General features: G+C 45.6%; 1 protein-coding gene across 11 annotated transcripts in view; it reads right to left on the minus strand.

The window, feature by feature from the left end:
• APBA2 (amyloid beta precursor protein binding family A member 2) overlaps positions 1-15416 on the minus strand; it is a 240109-nt gene that overhangs the window by 69143 nt on the left and 155550 nt on the right. The window lies entirely within an intron of this gene.

Raw genomic sequence — 15416 nt, forward strand, 5'->3', positions numbered from 1 at the left:
CACCGGCAACTCGCCAGGATACCTGCCTCTCCCCAAGAACCCACCGGCTCCTTCCTGACTTCTCACTCAATTTGGGTAGCCCAGGTGACCAAGACAAATGGTCATAAGATCGGGTTGTTTGCTCTCAAGAAGAAAACGAGCAGCTTTCATTAAGAAGACATAATGAGGACCGATGAGGAGGGATGTTAACTCTTCCCAATCTAAATCCATGGCCCCTCAAAGACTAACTTGGGTCCCTTCCCCTTCAGGCTTATCCCATCCTCTCCCTCCTCTTTCCCTTCAAACCGAACAATGCTTGCAGAGGAAGTGGATGTGCAGGAACCATCCAGGCTGAGCAATGTGCAGGAAAGCTCAACACAAGTCCCCAGCATGGTAGGCTGGAGGGCTCAAGAGAGGGGACAGCACTGCTCGGCCATGGTGGGAAGAGGACAAAGGGTGCAGCTGCAGCCTGCAGGTATCATGGGGTGACAGGGCAGCTGCAGAGACCTGGCAGGCCAAACTGGGAGAGGGCCTGGACCCCGTGCCCCAGACTCTGCACTCTATCCCCCAAACCACACTGCTATGGCTTTAATATGCCCCCCAAAGTTCATGTGTTGGAGACTTAATCCCTAATGCAACAGTGTTGAGGGGTGGGACCTTTAAGAGGTGATTAGGTCATGAGGGCTGTGCTCTCGTGAATGGATTAATGTCTCTATCTTGGGAGGAAGTTCTTTATTGTGAGAGTGGGTTTGTTATAAAAGTGAGTTCAGCTCTCTCCTGCTTTCTCTCTCACTCTCCCTCACCTTCTCACCTTCTGCCTTGGGATGACATAGCAAGAAGGCCCTTTACCAGATGCTGACACCTTGACCTTGGACTTCCCAGCCTCCAGAACTGTCAAAAACAAATCTCCATTCTTTATATAATCACCCAGTCTCAGGTATTCTGTTATAGCAACAGAAAACAGACTAAGACACATGCAGAGTCACTGAGCAATTATCAACATTTTTTCTTTTAGCCCTGTCTCTCTAGGCCTGGCATGGGGACAGAGGCTAGAGGCAGGGAGATGACTGAAAAGGTTATTCTATCCGCTAGGGGAAAGCAAGGGGCTAGCATCAGGAAAGTGGCACAGAGGACGTACAAAAGTTTGCTTAACGTTCTATTTTTTTTTTTTTTTTTTGAGATGGAGTCTTGGCTCTGTCACCCAGGCTGGAGTGCAGTGGCGCCATCTCGGCTCACTGCAAGCTCCACCTCCTGGGTTCATGCCATTCTCCTGCCTCAGCCTCCCCAGTAGCTGGACTACAGGTGCCCCCCACCACACCGAGCTAACTTTTCATATTTTTAGTAAAGACGGGGTTTCACCGTGTTAGCCAGGATGGTCTCGATCTCCTGACCTCATGATCCACCTGCCTCAGCCTCCCAAAGTGCTGGGATTACAGGCGTGAGCCATCGCGCCCGGCAACGTTCTACTTCTTAAGCTAAGTGTTTCCCCAAGTGTTTGTCATATTCTTTAAACTGTACTTTTACATTACACATTCCTTTTTGCTTGTATGATAGTTCAATTATTTAAAAAAACATATTCCAGTAGTCCAGTTAAGAGCTTTCACACTTGAAAATGCTTAAAATGGTAAATTTTTGTCTATTTTACTGCAATTTTTAAAAAGAAAAAAAAAAGGAGAGCTTAAACTAAAACAGTAGAGAGGACAGTGGAGAAGTGGCTCAGCGAGCACCTTAGGTGGCAGAAGCAAAGGATCTGGGCTCAGATGGGAGCAGGGAGTGAAGATGAAAGAGGAGCTATCAGTGACCCTCAGCAGCCATTCCCCGGGCTCTGATCTTGCCTTCCTGTACCTCCTCTTCCCCTGTTGTCTCTTTAGTTTAGGCCACAAACTAAGGCCTTCCATATTATATCCCCCAGAGCTCCCAACACAGCACCTTGTTTGTAGTAGTGCCCAAAACACATCTTGTTATGAGACTGAGTGTACCAGATAGTCACAGTTACAGCAGTATGAACATTCCCAAAAGAACGAAGAAGGAGGTAATTATTTCATCCAGTCCCGACACTCAGAGTGTGGGCACAATTACTGATGGAGCCACATGCTTCCAACGTGTGAATTCACTCCAAGGACACTTGACATCGAAAGAAGTGATGTTTACTCTGCCACCTGCACAGGCTCGTCCATGGCCGTGTCTCAAGAGCATCACTAGTAGCAGAACGATTCTCAGCACTCTCCCTAGAGTGGCCCACAGACAGCAAAGATGTCCCACACCAGCAAAACTGTCACTGAGAAGGACCCTGCAGGGCCTGTTACCCCATTCCCAAACCCAGAAACTGGCAGGACAATTCAAAAGAGCTGTTCCCCAGAAGAGAACAAGTGGCCAGCACTCACTAAGACATCAGCGACCCAGATGTGTCAGAGGACACATCAAGAACACTGAGCTGCCGCAAAGACCACACACAACTTGACACCAGATTTCTTATCTTCACAGAGGACAGCCAGTCACAAGAGACAGGTTGCAGGAGTGATGTCAGGGACTTAGCAACCACAACTCTCGGACACAATCACCAGTAACTACATTCCTCAAGACGGTCTCTCAGAAGCATGTGCTGAATGCAGCTGCTAACACGCAACCAGATGTCCATGTCTTAACTGTCAGGACAGCAAAGGGCAGATGGTACATCACTGGCACATGAGCACACAGCTCCCATTCCTTGCATAGCGGTGCCGTCTCTATGGCATCCCTGGACCTCGCCAGGCTCTAGACACCAAGCTGTGCACATTGAAGGTATGTACATACTTGTTAGAGAACGAACTAAAGTACACAGTACTCTTGCTTTCTTAACTTCAAATTCTCCGTCATCCGCGGGGATAAAATCTGTGATGTGCACATAGAAATATGTATACCAACACCAAATAAAATATTCTCTAGGCCAGTATAAGACATAAGGACTAAAATACACATTACAATAACATGGAACAGTCCCTGATCCTATTAAAATACTGTCCAAGTTTTCAAAAATGAAAACACTGAGGACACTGTAGGAGAACCACAACAGAACCAGGAGTTTATTTTCCACTGGTGTTTCCCACTAGCTCTCCAAGCCTTCAAATGATTTCAGAAAATTTATCCCAGATGTGTAACACTACCACAACCACGTAATTTGGACTACAATTACTCAATTCATCACTTACCACTGCTTCCTATACTTTTTGCATTTCTTTCTCTTGAACTATTTAGGGGGATTTCATTTTTATTTTGTAAAAATAATTGTTAGAGTCATTTTGTATAGTTAGGAGGTAACCCTTTTGTGTCTATAAAATGGCTCTGATCTCACACAGAATGATATCTTTGCTGGGTATAAGATTATTGCATTGCATCCTTTTCACAATAATTTGCTAACACTGTTCCACTGTCTTCTAGCTTACAGCCTCGCAGATGTGCACTTTAATACTACTAATCAGATTCTTTTTACCTTGTTACAAAAATCTATTCCTTCTGTCTGGAAGCTGATACAATTTCCTCTCCACTCTTAGAGTTCAGAAATTCCAGCCAACTATGTCTGGATAAGGGTCTTTTTTAATTTTATGAGGGTCTCATTAATTTTACGTGAGATTCATTTGCTGAGCCCTTTCCGTATCAAGTCCCACATCTTTAGCTACAGGAAGATTCTTGCTATTTCTTTTTTATTTCTCTCCCCAATGGCCTTTTTCTCTTACTGGAATATCTCTGGAATTTGCCCTCCAAATCACTTAACTTTACACTCATAGCACCCATTTCATATTTTTTTTCTTTGTGGTATAAATTAGTTCCTCCATTTGACCTTCCAAAACACTAACTCACTTCAGCAAGATGTGGCATGTGACCTGTCTTTGCTCTTGCTGGCAACAAAGGGTTCCTAAGACACCAGTGCAGGTCTCTCAGCGAGTGGTGGATGGCTGGACAGTGTAATATACAGTGGGAGATGATTTTATGGTGAGCTGGAGGCAGTCAGAGTGGTGATCTGGGACTTCATTGTTGAGATGTGAAGAGGTGCCTGTATTTTTTAGGTACAACAGAGATAGACTGTCCTCAGCCAGATCTGTTTGCTTCCAGGGAAAATGTCCACCCCTCCTAGAGGCACAGGAATAAGGTGCTCCCCTGAAACTCCCTGAGTCTGTGTGCTGCACCTGGCCCCAGCTCCAGAAGTTCCAGACTTTTCATGGAAGAGGTCAAACTTCTTCCCTTGGAGCAAGCAAATCCAGTCACTGTCTAGAATCCTTCATTCCTTACATAGAAATATTTAACCCATGAGAAAGTTTATACATACAAGGTAGGGAGCAGCTTCGTGTTCCCCATGATGGTTACCCCAGTGATTTTCAAGCTTTGTTACCCATTAAAAATCCTGATGCCCAGGTCACACCTCATACCAATGACCCTGGAATGCCTCAGATAGGAACTAGGCATCAGTAGTCCTAAACATTTCCCAGGTGATTCCAATATACAGCAAAGTGTGGGCACCACAGCTTTACTTAGATAACCCAATACCCTTTATTAAATAGACCATTCTGTTTCTCACGTCTTACAGTGACCAACCATCTCAACTTTAACACTCAAAGTCTCATGTCCCAGGAAACCCTCAGTTCCAGAGGAACTGGGATGGCTGGTCACCTTGCATATCATACACTAATTTTTTTTTTTTTTTTTTTTTTGAGACTGAGTCTCGCTCTGTTGCCAGGCCGGAATGCTGTCGTGTGATCTTGGCTCACTGAAACCTCCGTCTCCCAGGTTCAAGTGATTCTCCTGCCTCAGCCTCCCAAGTGGCTGGGACTACAGGTGTGTGCCACTGCGCCCAGCTAATTTTTTTTTTTTTCTTTTAGTAGAGATGGGGTTTCACCATGTTGGCCAGGATGGTCTCGATCTCTTGACCTCGTGATCCACCTGCCTCAGCCTCCCAAAGAGCTGGGATTACAGGTGTGAGCCACCATGCCAGGCCATCATACACTAAATTCTTACATAAACTTAGATCTGTCCCTGGACTTCCTAGTCTATGTCATTTCTATCTGCCCAGAAACAGTACCATGCCATTTTCATTATTATGACTTTACAGCATATTTTAATATGACGTGAGGCAAGTTCTCTCTCATTATTCTCATTTTTTCATCTTCCCCTGCTATTTTCACATTTATTCTCCCAAAAGAACTTAGGAGTCAGTGGTTTCAAGTGTCCCCAGTATTCCATTGAAATTTTGGCTGGAGTAACTTTAAGTTATAAATTACTTTAGGGAATTTGTTTTCTTTTGAGACAAGGTCTCACTCTGTCACCCAGGCTAAAGTGCTGCACGATCTCGGCTCATGGCAGTCCGCCTCACGGGTTAAAGTGATTCTTGTGCCTCAGCCTCCTGAGTGGCTGGGATTACAGACACGTGTTACCACCCTCAGCTAATTTTTGTGTTTTTTGTAGAGAAGAGGTTTTTCCATGTTGGCCAGGTTGGTCTCCAACTCCTGGCCTCAAGTGATCTGCCCATCTCGGTCTCCTAAAGTGCTGGAATTATAAGAGTGAGCCACCACGCCCGGCCTCAGAAATTTTTCATACTTAACAACACTGAGTCTTTTTACCCAATTTCACCCCCAAAAAATCTTCCTATTTATTCAAGCCTTAAATGCCTCTCAACAGCTTTGTAAATTTCTTTATAGCTGTAGGCATCTCATATTAAGTTTTTTCTTAAATATAATATTTTTGTGGCTGTTGTGAATAGATCTCCTCTTCCTTATGTATTTACCTAGTTATTGTTGCTATACAGAAGAAAATGATACTGATTTTGTAAAAATAGGTTTTACTAAGCTATTTTTAAATACTAATAGTTTTTAGTTGATAATGTTTTTCTAGGTAAATGATGTCACCTTCAGAAGTCACCATTTTGCTTCCCCTTTCCAGCATGTGGTCATCTTGTCTAACTATCCTGCCTTGCACTTCCCTGCACAGTTAACAGTGGCAGTAAGCGGCACCCTTGACTTACTCCTCATTGTAATGAAAATGCTTTCACTTTACCAGGGCTGAACCAGGGGGAGACAAGGGAGGCCCCAAAAACCTCAGCAATCAAAATAAATAATATTTTAATGCAATGCTTTAAAAATCAAAATTAATACAAAATAAATCCATGATGAACAAAATATCAACATTTTAAATGAAGATAGGATTGGTATTCTTGATTTTTCCTGTTGCCTCAGGCTGCAATATGTGGCTTGGCTGTGGACTGGTAATGATCCCGTTTTTCACCATGACTACAATGCCAGCACTGGCTAACGGCAGCTCTTTTCCTGAGTTTGACACCACAGACATTCTGATCCAGTTCTCTTTCCCATGGGTACAAAGGGTGAGCGACCCACAGCAGCTGCCCAGGAAGGCAGTCACGTCTTCAAAGACTCCACAGAATTACACTGAACCTACCAGGGCACTATTGGTGTAAGACAAAGAGCCCGCCTGTTAAAGATGAAGACTGAAGGTCCTTGTTTCAATTCAGACCTCTGTTTACTGTGAGGCCTGGGGCAAGATATTTAATCGGGAGATGGCCTTCCCCTCCTTAGGAAATTGAAAATGACAGTATGTGCCTGCAGGGCTTGAAGTGAGTTAAAGAAGAGAGTAACCAGTGCAGGCCTGAACTCCATAAACACTACATAAAGGGAGTTAAGGAAAATGTCAATGAAGTGGTCTGGGAGAGGATGCCTGATGAGGTGAATGTCTTAGATGGGAACAGGGAACTCTGCTGACACAGGTGGCTGGGAGTGGCTGTGGCCAGGTGACGCAGTCCCTGGCTGTGTATGCAAAGTGCATCTCTGCAATGGAATACGGGTGCATCTTAGAGGGACTGCGGAAAGCGGGGAGAAGTCCCTATGGAAAGCCAAGACGTACTCCTCCAATGCAGTGATTCGCTCACTGTGGTGGGCACAAGGCCCCCCTGGAGAGTGTGCAGGTTCATGGTCCAAGATTCCAAGGTGGTGGGCCAAAGGCCAGGTCCAGAGCTACAGGTGGTTCTCATGTCGGAGGTCCAAAGACTGCACGTGAAAACTCTGCTCTGTAGCCGGGCGAGGTGGCAGGCGCCTGTAGTCCCAGCTACTTGGGAGGCTGAGGCAGGAGAATGGTGTGAACCCGGGAGGCGGAGCTTGCAGTGAGCTGAGATCCGGCCACTGCACTCCAGCCTGGGCGACAGAGTCAGACTCCATCTCAAAAAAAAAAAAAAAAGAAAAGAAAACTCTGCTCTAAATAGAGGCTTGCAGGTCTCCGATGACTGCCCAGGGAATGGATCTGACCTCCTTGTCAACAAATACAAGGCCCTCCCCTGGTAGCCTAGGCCCTCCACATTCCAAGCCTTCTTCCCCTACTCCAGGGCATGGAGAACGAGGACAACTGTCCCCAGCTTCTTCAAACAAGGGCAAAGGTGGGTGGCCTGGCAGGACGCGGCTATGCAGAGCACAGCAGATAATTCCCAAGCCACAAAGGTAGGGTGTGGTCAAGGGGAGGTGAGAAGGAAAGGTGGGCAAAAATGTAGGCAGAAATAAGTGCTTCTTTCAAAGAAAGAGTTCTCCTACTGGATTTCTGGTATCCCATTTAGTTCACCAAAAGCATACTCCTGCAAGGAACTAACACATTGCCTTTTCACAGAAGCAGTTTGCAGTCTGATTAGATAAAGAATTCCATTTAAGACACCTCAATGTGTAAGCAACTTTTTCAGAAAGCCCTTTAGTGCCTGAAGGAAGGTCCCACATAGCTGCCAAATTCCAGCTTTCCAGGCTGCCAGACTCTCTAAACGTCTGGTCAAAAGATCTCCAATTACTTTAACTGCATACTCCTTCTAGGGACACAACTGTTATATGGGGACAGCTGCCCTGTAGGAGGGCAGGAGAGAGCCGCAGATATGACTAATCATCTAGCACATCATTTGTGAAACTGATGTGGGCAGACTTCTGTACTCAGAGGGTGACTGCTTCTGAGGGCACATTACTTCCCAGCACCGAGGACTACAATCTGTTTTGCTCAGTGTTCTCAATAGGAAACAGAGAAGAATGGAGGCCCACTCACAGTTGTCCCACCCAGAGAAAGCCGGTGTTCATTTGGTGGTTTCTTTCTTTCCAGTCTTTTATCTGTGCATCTCTTTTGCATAACTGAGACCTTACTGTAAACACAGATCCACATTGTTCTCTTTTAACACGGGGTAAGCAACAAGCTCTCCATAGGTATCGTTTTAATGGCTACATCCTATTTCCCAGCTGAATAGGGATCATCTGACCACCACAGACTGAATGTCTGCATCCCCCCCCCACAAAATTCACATGCAGAAATCCTGACCCCCAGTGTGATGGCATTAGGGGGTGGGGTCTTTGGGGAGTGATGAGGTCATGAGGGTGGAGCTCATGAGTGGGACTGTGCCCTGATAAAGAGACCCCAGGCCGGGCGCGGTGGCTCACGCCTGTAATCCCAGCACTTTGGGAGGCCGAGGCAGGCAGATCACAAGGTCATGAGTTTGAGACCAGCCTGGCCAACATAGCGAAACCCCATCTCTACTAAAAATACAAAAAAAAAAAAAAATTAGCTAGGCATGGTGGCGTGTGCCTGTAATCCCAGCTACTTGGGAGGCTGAGGCAAGGAGAATCGCTCAAACCTGGGCGGTGGCAGGAAGAGAGAGAGAAAAGAAAAAGAACCCAGAGAGCTGCCTTGCCCCTTTCACCATGTGTGGACACGGAAAGAAGACGGCCACCTATGCACCAGAAAGCCGACAGACCTCACCAGACACTGAATCTGCCCATACCTTGGTCACAGACTTCCCAGCCTACAGAACTGTGAGAAATAAATGTCTGCTGTTGGAGCCACCAAGTCTATGGTGTTTTTTGATATAGCAGCCTGAGCTGACTAAGACACTAACTATTCCCCTGCTGAACCCACATTATGTCCTGGTTTTGCATAATAAGTAATGCTGTTTATTCTGTGTTTCCCTCATAATATACTATAGGCGTTTTCTCTCCTCCCAGGGCCTTTATCCAGGACCCTTTGAAACTGTCTTTGCTACATACAGTGACAATCCAAGGCCCAGGTCCTCAGATGAGCCCAGGAGGGAGTTAACCGTCTCTACAGTGGGGGCTGGGGGCTTTGCACTGCAGAGCATGTATGCAAACATACGCAGGTCCTCTGCTTCTAGTCAATCATATTAAAGATAAATCCTGTACAACACACCATCTGGAAAGCAATTCAAATGTACAGGAGAAGCATGATTACCTGCTACATGTCCAAGAAAATGAGTCCCCATGTCCAGACTCAATTAATTCTATAACAGCACATAAATCAATAGGAAATGCGGCCCCCTACACCGTGCTCACCACTCGCCTCCTGAAACATCCTAATGAGATGTGGGAAATAAAGGCTCATTGTCAACAATAAAGGGCTCCAGTGTCCTTATTCTAAACCATGTTTTTCTTTTGCACGGGAAAATAGCATTAGCTGGTGCTTAGAAGAGCTGGTAATATAGCAGACCAGATGAAAAATAGCTATTCAGTGACCACAATACAGGCTGGGTGAAAACGTATCATACAAATGAGAAACAGACTCAGCCAAATTGCTCCTGACACCAATCTTGTCCCCCATTTGGTCTCGCATGTTGTAAAGATAATATTATTTTGTTCCTTTCAAATATAATTTAGTTGCTTTCACTATACACGACGTGGGTTTGAACAGTCCTGGAGAATGCTTACATGATCAGTCCAAGCATTTCAGACAAAAGTCACTGAATAAGTATTTCACTTCAAGATCACGGGCAACTACAAGCTCTGAAAAGACACAAATAAATTAATCTTCCAAAAACCATACTGATGTCCAACACTGTCAAACAAGGCTCTCTAACCTAGCTTAGAGTCACAAAAGGATGTGTTTCTCTTTGGAAAATGGCAGTGAAATGGACAAAAATATTGAGCACACACTAAACCTTCAATAACAGGATCCTAGGTAAATCAGTGTTAGCATATGCACAAGACAGTTTTGTGGTGTCTGAAATATTTACAAAAGGCTTAGCATGTAATATGCATTGTTATGATTTATTCACAACCAAATAAACATAGAATCAACTGTGAAGAGATGCATTAAGACGTTAGCAAGGGCTGCCTTCGAGTGATGGGACGATGGTACCTATTTCCTTCCTCTCGTCATTCCTGGCTACAGTACTTCTACAGACAAATAACATAAAAAAGACAAGCACCATGGACTGAAAGCCCTCTGCAGCCCGGGAAGCCTTGGGCAGCCATACCTGTCAGGTGACATTTCTGTGGTGGGAAGGGTGTTAAGTCTCAGCAGCCCTTGGAAGAGGCCTGGGGTTAATGTCAGGCCTAACTTCTTCCTTCTGGGCATTGAATATTCTGGGACATCTGCCCCACTGCATCCTCATCTCCAAATAAGCAAAAGGTGATAATCTGCCCTTTAAATATCATTAAAATTGCTGTCAGACCTTCATCATCAATACTAGTCTCCAGGAAATGGCATTTTCAATCTCTCACAATGTAGTCCGCACCTGAAAGCGGCATTAATGCCATAACAGGAACACAGTAACTGTGCGCACTTCTGGCCCGGGAGGTATTTGCTGTTCTTTCTGGGTTACAGTAAGAAGTCCACTCTCTCCCACACGAACTTCTGGAAATAGTGGTGCCTTGGCAAAGTCTACCTCTGCATGTCATGTTTGCTCCTGGATGCCTTTAGGGGAAAAGCGAGACCCAGATAAGAGGGCAACTGAACACAGAACGTTACCAGCACTGACCATTTTCCTAACATGCTGGAGAAAGGGGCGCAGCTTCTGCAGCTGCCAGGACCCTGTGTGAAGAAGTACACTGCTAAATACACCCTCTACCAGATCCATCCTCACAGACAAAGATATCTGTCACCTCCAGAGAAGTGGCCACAAGACTCAAGGGGGAAAAATCTGTTTCTGTTCGTTGCCCTGTGATTTTCACATTTTTCTAGTCATTTCCAAGTGCACACGGCACTGTGTAGATTGAAAATAAGCCACAGCCATGTTATGGCTGAATCATGTCCCCTCAAAATGCATATGTTCAAGTCCTGATCCCCCGTACCTCAGAATATACTTTGTTTAGAAATAGGATCACTGCAGCCGGGTGTGGTGGCTCACTCCTGTAATCCCAGCACTTTGGGAGGCCGAGGTGGGTGGGTCATGAGGTCAGGAAATCGAGACCATCCTGGCTGACACGGTGAAACTCTGTCTCTACTAAAAATACAGGTGGTGGCACGCACCTGTGGTCCCAGCTACTCGGGAGGCTGAGGCAGGGGACCTGCTTAAACCTGGGAGGCAGAGGTTGCAGTGAGCTGAGATCAGGCCACTGCACTCCAGCCTGGGCAACAGAGTGGGAAGGAAGGAAGGACGGAAGGAAGGACGGAAGGAAGGACGGAAGGAAGGACGGAAGGAAGGACGGAAGGAAGGACGGAAGGACGGAAGGAAGGACGGAAGGAAGGAAGGAAGGAAGGAGGGAAGGAAGGAGGGAAGGAGGGAAGGAGGGAAGGAGGGAAGGAGGGAGGGAGGGAGGGGATTACTGCAGATATAATTAGTTGAGATATAATAATTTGGGTAGGCCCTGACCCAACAGGACTGGTGTCCTTTAAAGAGGGGAACTGTGGAGACAGTCACACAAACGGGCTGAAGGCAGGGCTCTAAAAGCTAGGGAACATCAGAGATGGCCAGCAAACCACCACAAGCAAATGGAGAAGCATGGGACCGACTTTCCCTCACAGCCCTCATGAGTCAGCAGTCCTGATGACACCTCGACCCAGGACTTCCAGCCTCCAGAACTGAGACAGTAAGCTTCTGTTGTTTATGCCACCCAGTCTGTGGACTTCCTACAGCAGCCCTAGCGAACTAAAAAAGTCCATAAGGATCATGTGCCCTTTATTCAAAGTTCAGAGTTTCCTTGTTTTTTTTTTTTTTTTTTCTTTTTTTTGAGACGGAGTCTGGCTCTGTTGCCCAGGCTGGAGTGCAGTGGCTGGATCTCAGCTCACTGCAAGCCCTGCCTCCCGGGTTCATGCCATTCTCCTGCCTCAGCCTCCTGAGTAGCTGGGAGTACAGGCGCCCGCCACCTCGCCCAGCTAATGTTTTTTTTTTTTTGTATTTTAGTAGAGATGGGGTTTCACCGTGTTAGCCAGGATGGTCTCGATCTCCTGACCTCGTGATCCGCCCGTCTCGGCCTCCCAAAGTGCTGGGATTACAGGCTTGAGCCACCGCGCCCAGCTTTCCTTGTTTTTCATCTGGGAAATTCTCCTACATGTAATCAGGAATATTTTTTCACCTGGGATCTAACTATTGTTTCCACCATGGATCCCTTATTCTTCCATATACATTTTAGAATCCCATTATCAATATCTATTTTTTAAAATCCTGCTGGAAATTTGATTGGGATTGCAATGAATCTAGAGATTGATGTGGGGAGAATTCACAACTATACTGAATCTTCCAATATATAAATACATCTTTCCATGTAGTTGAGTCTTTGATTTCTCTCATCAGTATGTTTTAGTCTCCAGCACACAGATCTTGCATATTTTCTTATTTATACATATTTCTTTCTTTTTGGGGGGGATGCTATTATAAATGATACCTTTTTTTAATAATTGCTTTTTATTTTTTCTGAGACAGGGTCTCGCTCTGTCACCCAGGCTGGAGTGAAGTGGCACAAATATGGCTCACTGCAGCCTCAACCTCTGGGAATCAAGTGATCCTCCTGCCTCAGCCTTCTGAGTAGCTGGCACTACAGGTGTGTGCCACCATGCTCAGCAAAATTTTATTTATTTATTTAGTAGAGAAGAGTTCTTACCATATTGCCCAGGCTGATCTTAAACTCCCGGCTCAAGGGATCCTCCCACCTTGGCCTCCCCCAAAGTGTTGAGATTATAGACATGAGCCATCACACCCAGCCTACTCATTTCTTAAACTCATTTTTCTTTTATTCAGGATCATTTCTATTGATCTACTTAGAGCTAACTTAGATTTCTTTCTTCTGTCATACACATTTGCTTTTGAGCTCATCCAGTAATATTTTTACTTCATTCTAAAATTCCTATTTTTTTCTTTTTTGTTTATATTGCTCTGCTGCAAATTTCTATGTTTCTATTAATTTCAGAAGTATCCATCTTTTACCTCATGGAACATGGTTATAACAGTCACTTTAAAGTCTTTGATAATTTCAACATCTATGTCATCTCAGGGTTGACATTTGTTAATTGCCTTTTCCCTTGAGAATTGCTCCTTTAAAAAATATTTTTAATTGATTGACTGAAGGTCAGATTTTTTTTGCTTCTTTGTATCCCAAATAATTGTAGATTGCATCCCAGACCATTTTAATATGTACCTTTTAACGCTGATTGAAAATGTTGAATGAGAATGTAGAGAATGTTGATTCTCATGTGTCTGCTTCACCAGGCGATCAATCCACTCAGGTTCAGAACACAAGCTCCGGCTCCCCTTCATTAGGGGATGGTGCTAATGTCAGTGCGGTTTCAAAACCCTTTGCTGTGCTCTGTGAGTTGGCTTCAAGCACGAGCTATTCAGGGATTAAGTCTGGGACCTGGGCCATGGTTTATATTGCAGCTTAATTCCAAAGCCTTTGCTATGGTTCTCTGGGTATGTCCCATACATGGAGTTGGTTCAGAAACATAAATAAATCTTCTTTTCCAGATTTCCCCTCTCCAAGATTTCTTCCATATTCTTCTACTACCAGATGCCCCTTTTCCTGGTTCCTCTGCCCATAAAGTTGGGGCTGTCTCAGAGTTTTAGCCTAACACATCACACTCTCATAGTTTCTTGCAACCGCAGCCCCTGCTGAGGGCAAAGCAGAAGGAGAAAGATGAAAAAAAAAACGGGGATTCTTCCACCACCTTTATACAATAACCGGTTCCTCCACCCACAGAGCTGGATTTTCTCTCAGGCTTGTAGGTGCTACTGCTCTGGGTCTAGCAGGGCCAGGAGAGAGGAAAAGACAAAACAAAATGGGGATCCCTCCTACTCTTCAGCTTGCAGGGCTCCTCTTTTCAATTCCCTGGCCAGAAAGATGGGTTTCTCACAGAGTTCTGCTGCCTCTGCCCACCGCGCTATTTCCCAAATCAGTCAGCGCTCAGATCAAAGGAGGGAAAAACCCAACCACAGAAACTCAGTTCTACTGTGCTGGGCCTTCCAACTCTAACCCCCTTCCCAATGGGGCTGCCTTTCGTTCTGTTCAGAGTTTTGAGTTCTAATCAGTGAGCGGAATGGGCACTAGTGGGCTTACTCTATCCTGGACAGCACCGTATGTCCTCTGTTGATCTCTTCATAGATTTTGGGAGGTACATTAAGCCAAAACCTGCTTTTATTTCATTCGATTCATCAGACACATGTCAGTGCCCATCAGTGTTCAGCTAGACCTGACGTCATCAGCAGGAAAGGCCACACCACACGAAAACTGGCGGGCTCTGGTTCTTAGGTCTAAACCCCAGTTGGATGCTAGAATCAACCTGGGGAGTTTTAAAAAATGTATCAATTCCTGGATCCTGTCCCAGCTCCATGAGGTCAGAATTTCTGGGTGAGGAGAATTTGGACACTCTGGGTAGCTGACATGCAGCCAAGGCTGAGAACCACTATAATGAACATGACAAAAATGTGAAGGGTCCATGGCCCCATCATCTCTCAGGGTTCACAGTTTCTGATGGGGAGCTGGGTGCCAGGAGGATAAGGAGGAACTGAGTAAGGAACGGGAGAGTTGTGCTGTTAAGGGCTGGCCTGACAGCCTCTCCTCCACCACTCCCTGCTGCAGGTATCCCAGGTCTTTGTAGTAATAAGATGTGACCTTCTTTAACAACACATAAAACTTCAAAGGCCCTGTCTGATCCCCTCCCAGTAATCTCCCTGGTGGGCCTTAGGGAAGCAATGCAACTCCCCAGCAGCAACCCTGATACACACACACACACACACACACACACACAGCTCTCCCTTCTCTTCACACCCTGACATGTGGCTGAAATAAGGCTGCACGTTCAAAGGACACTTTTAAGGCAGCATATCTCCCCACCTTCATCTTCTTCCTTGATCAACAATAGTAAATCATTTCAAGATCCTTCTAAAAAACGCATGTGCCAGGTGTGGTGGCTCACCCCTGTAATCCCAGCATTTTCGGAGGGAGGCCAAGGCAGGTGGATAATGAGGTTAGGAGTTCAAGACCAGCCTGGCCAACATGGTAAAATCCCGTCTCTACTAAAAATGCAAAAATCTGCCAGGTGTGGTGGTGCGCACCTGTAATCCCAGCTACTCAGGAGGCTGAGGCAGGAGAATCGCTTGAACCCAGGAGGCGGAGGTTGCAGTGAGACGAGATTGCCCCACTGCACTCCAGCTTGGGCAACAGAGTGAGACTTTGTCTCAGAAAAAAAAAAAAAAAAAATTTGCATGCATATAG

The sequence above is a fragment of the Macaca fascicularis genome, chromosome 7 (assembly GCF_037993035.2).
Source record: "Macaca fascicularis isolate 582-1 chromosome 7, T2T-MFA8v1.1".
In the NCBI taxonomy this organism is placed as follows: Eukaryota; Metazoa; Chordata; class Mammalia; order Primates; family Cercopithecidae; genus Macaca; species Macaca fascicularis.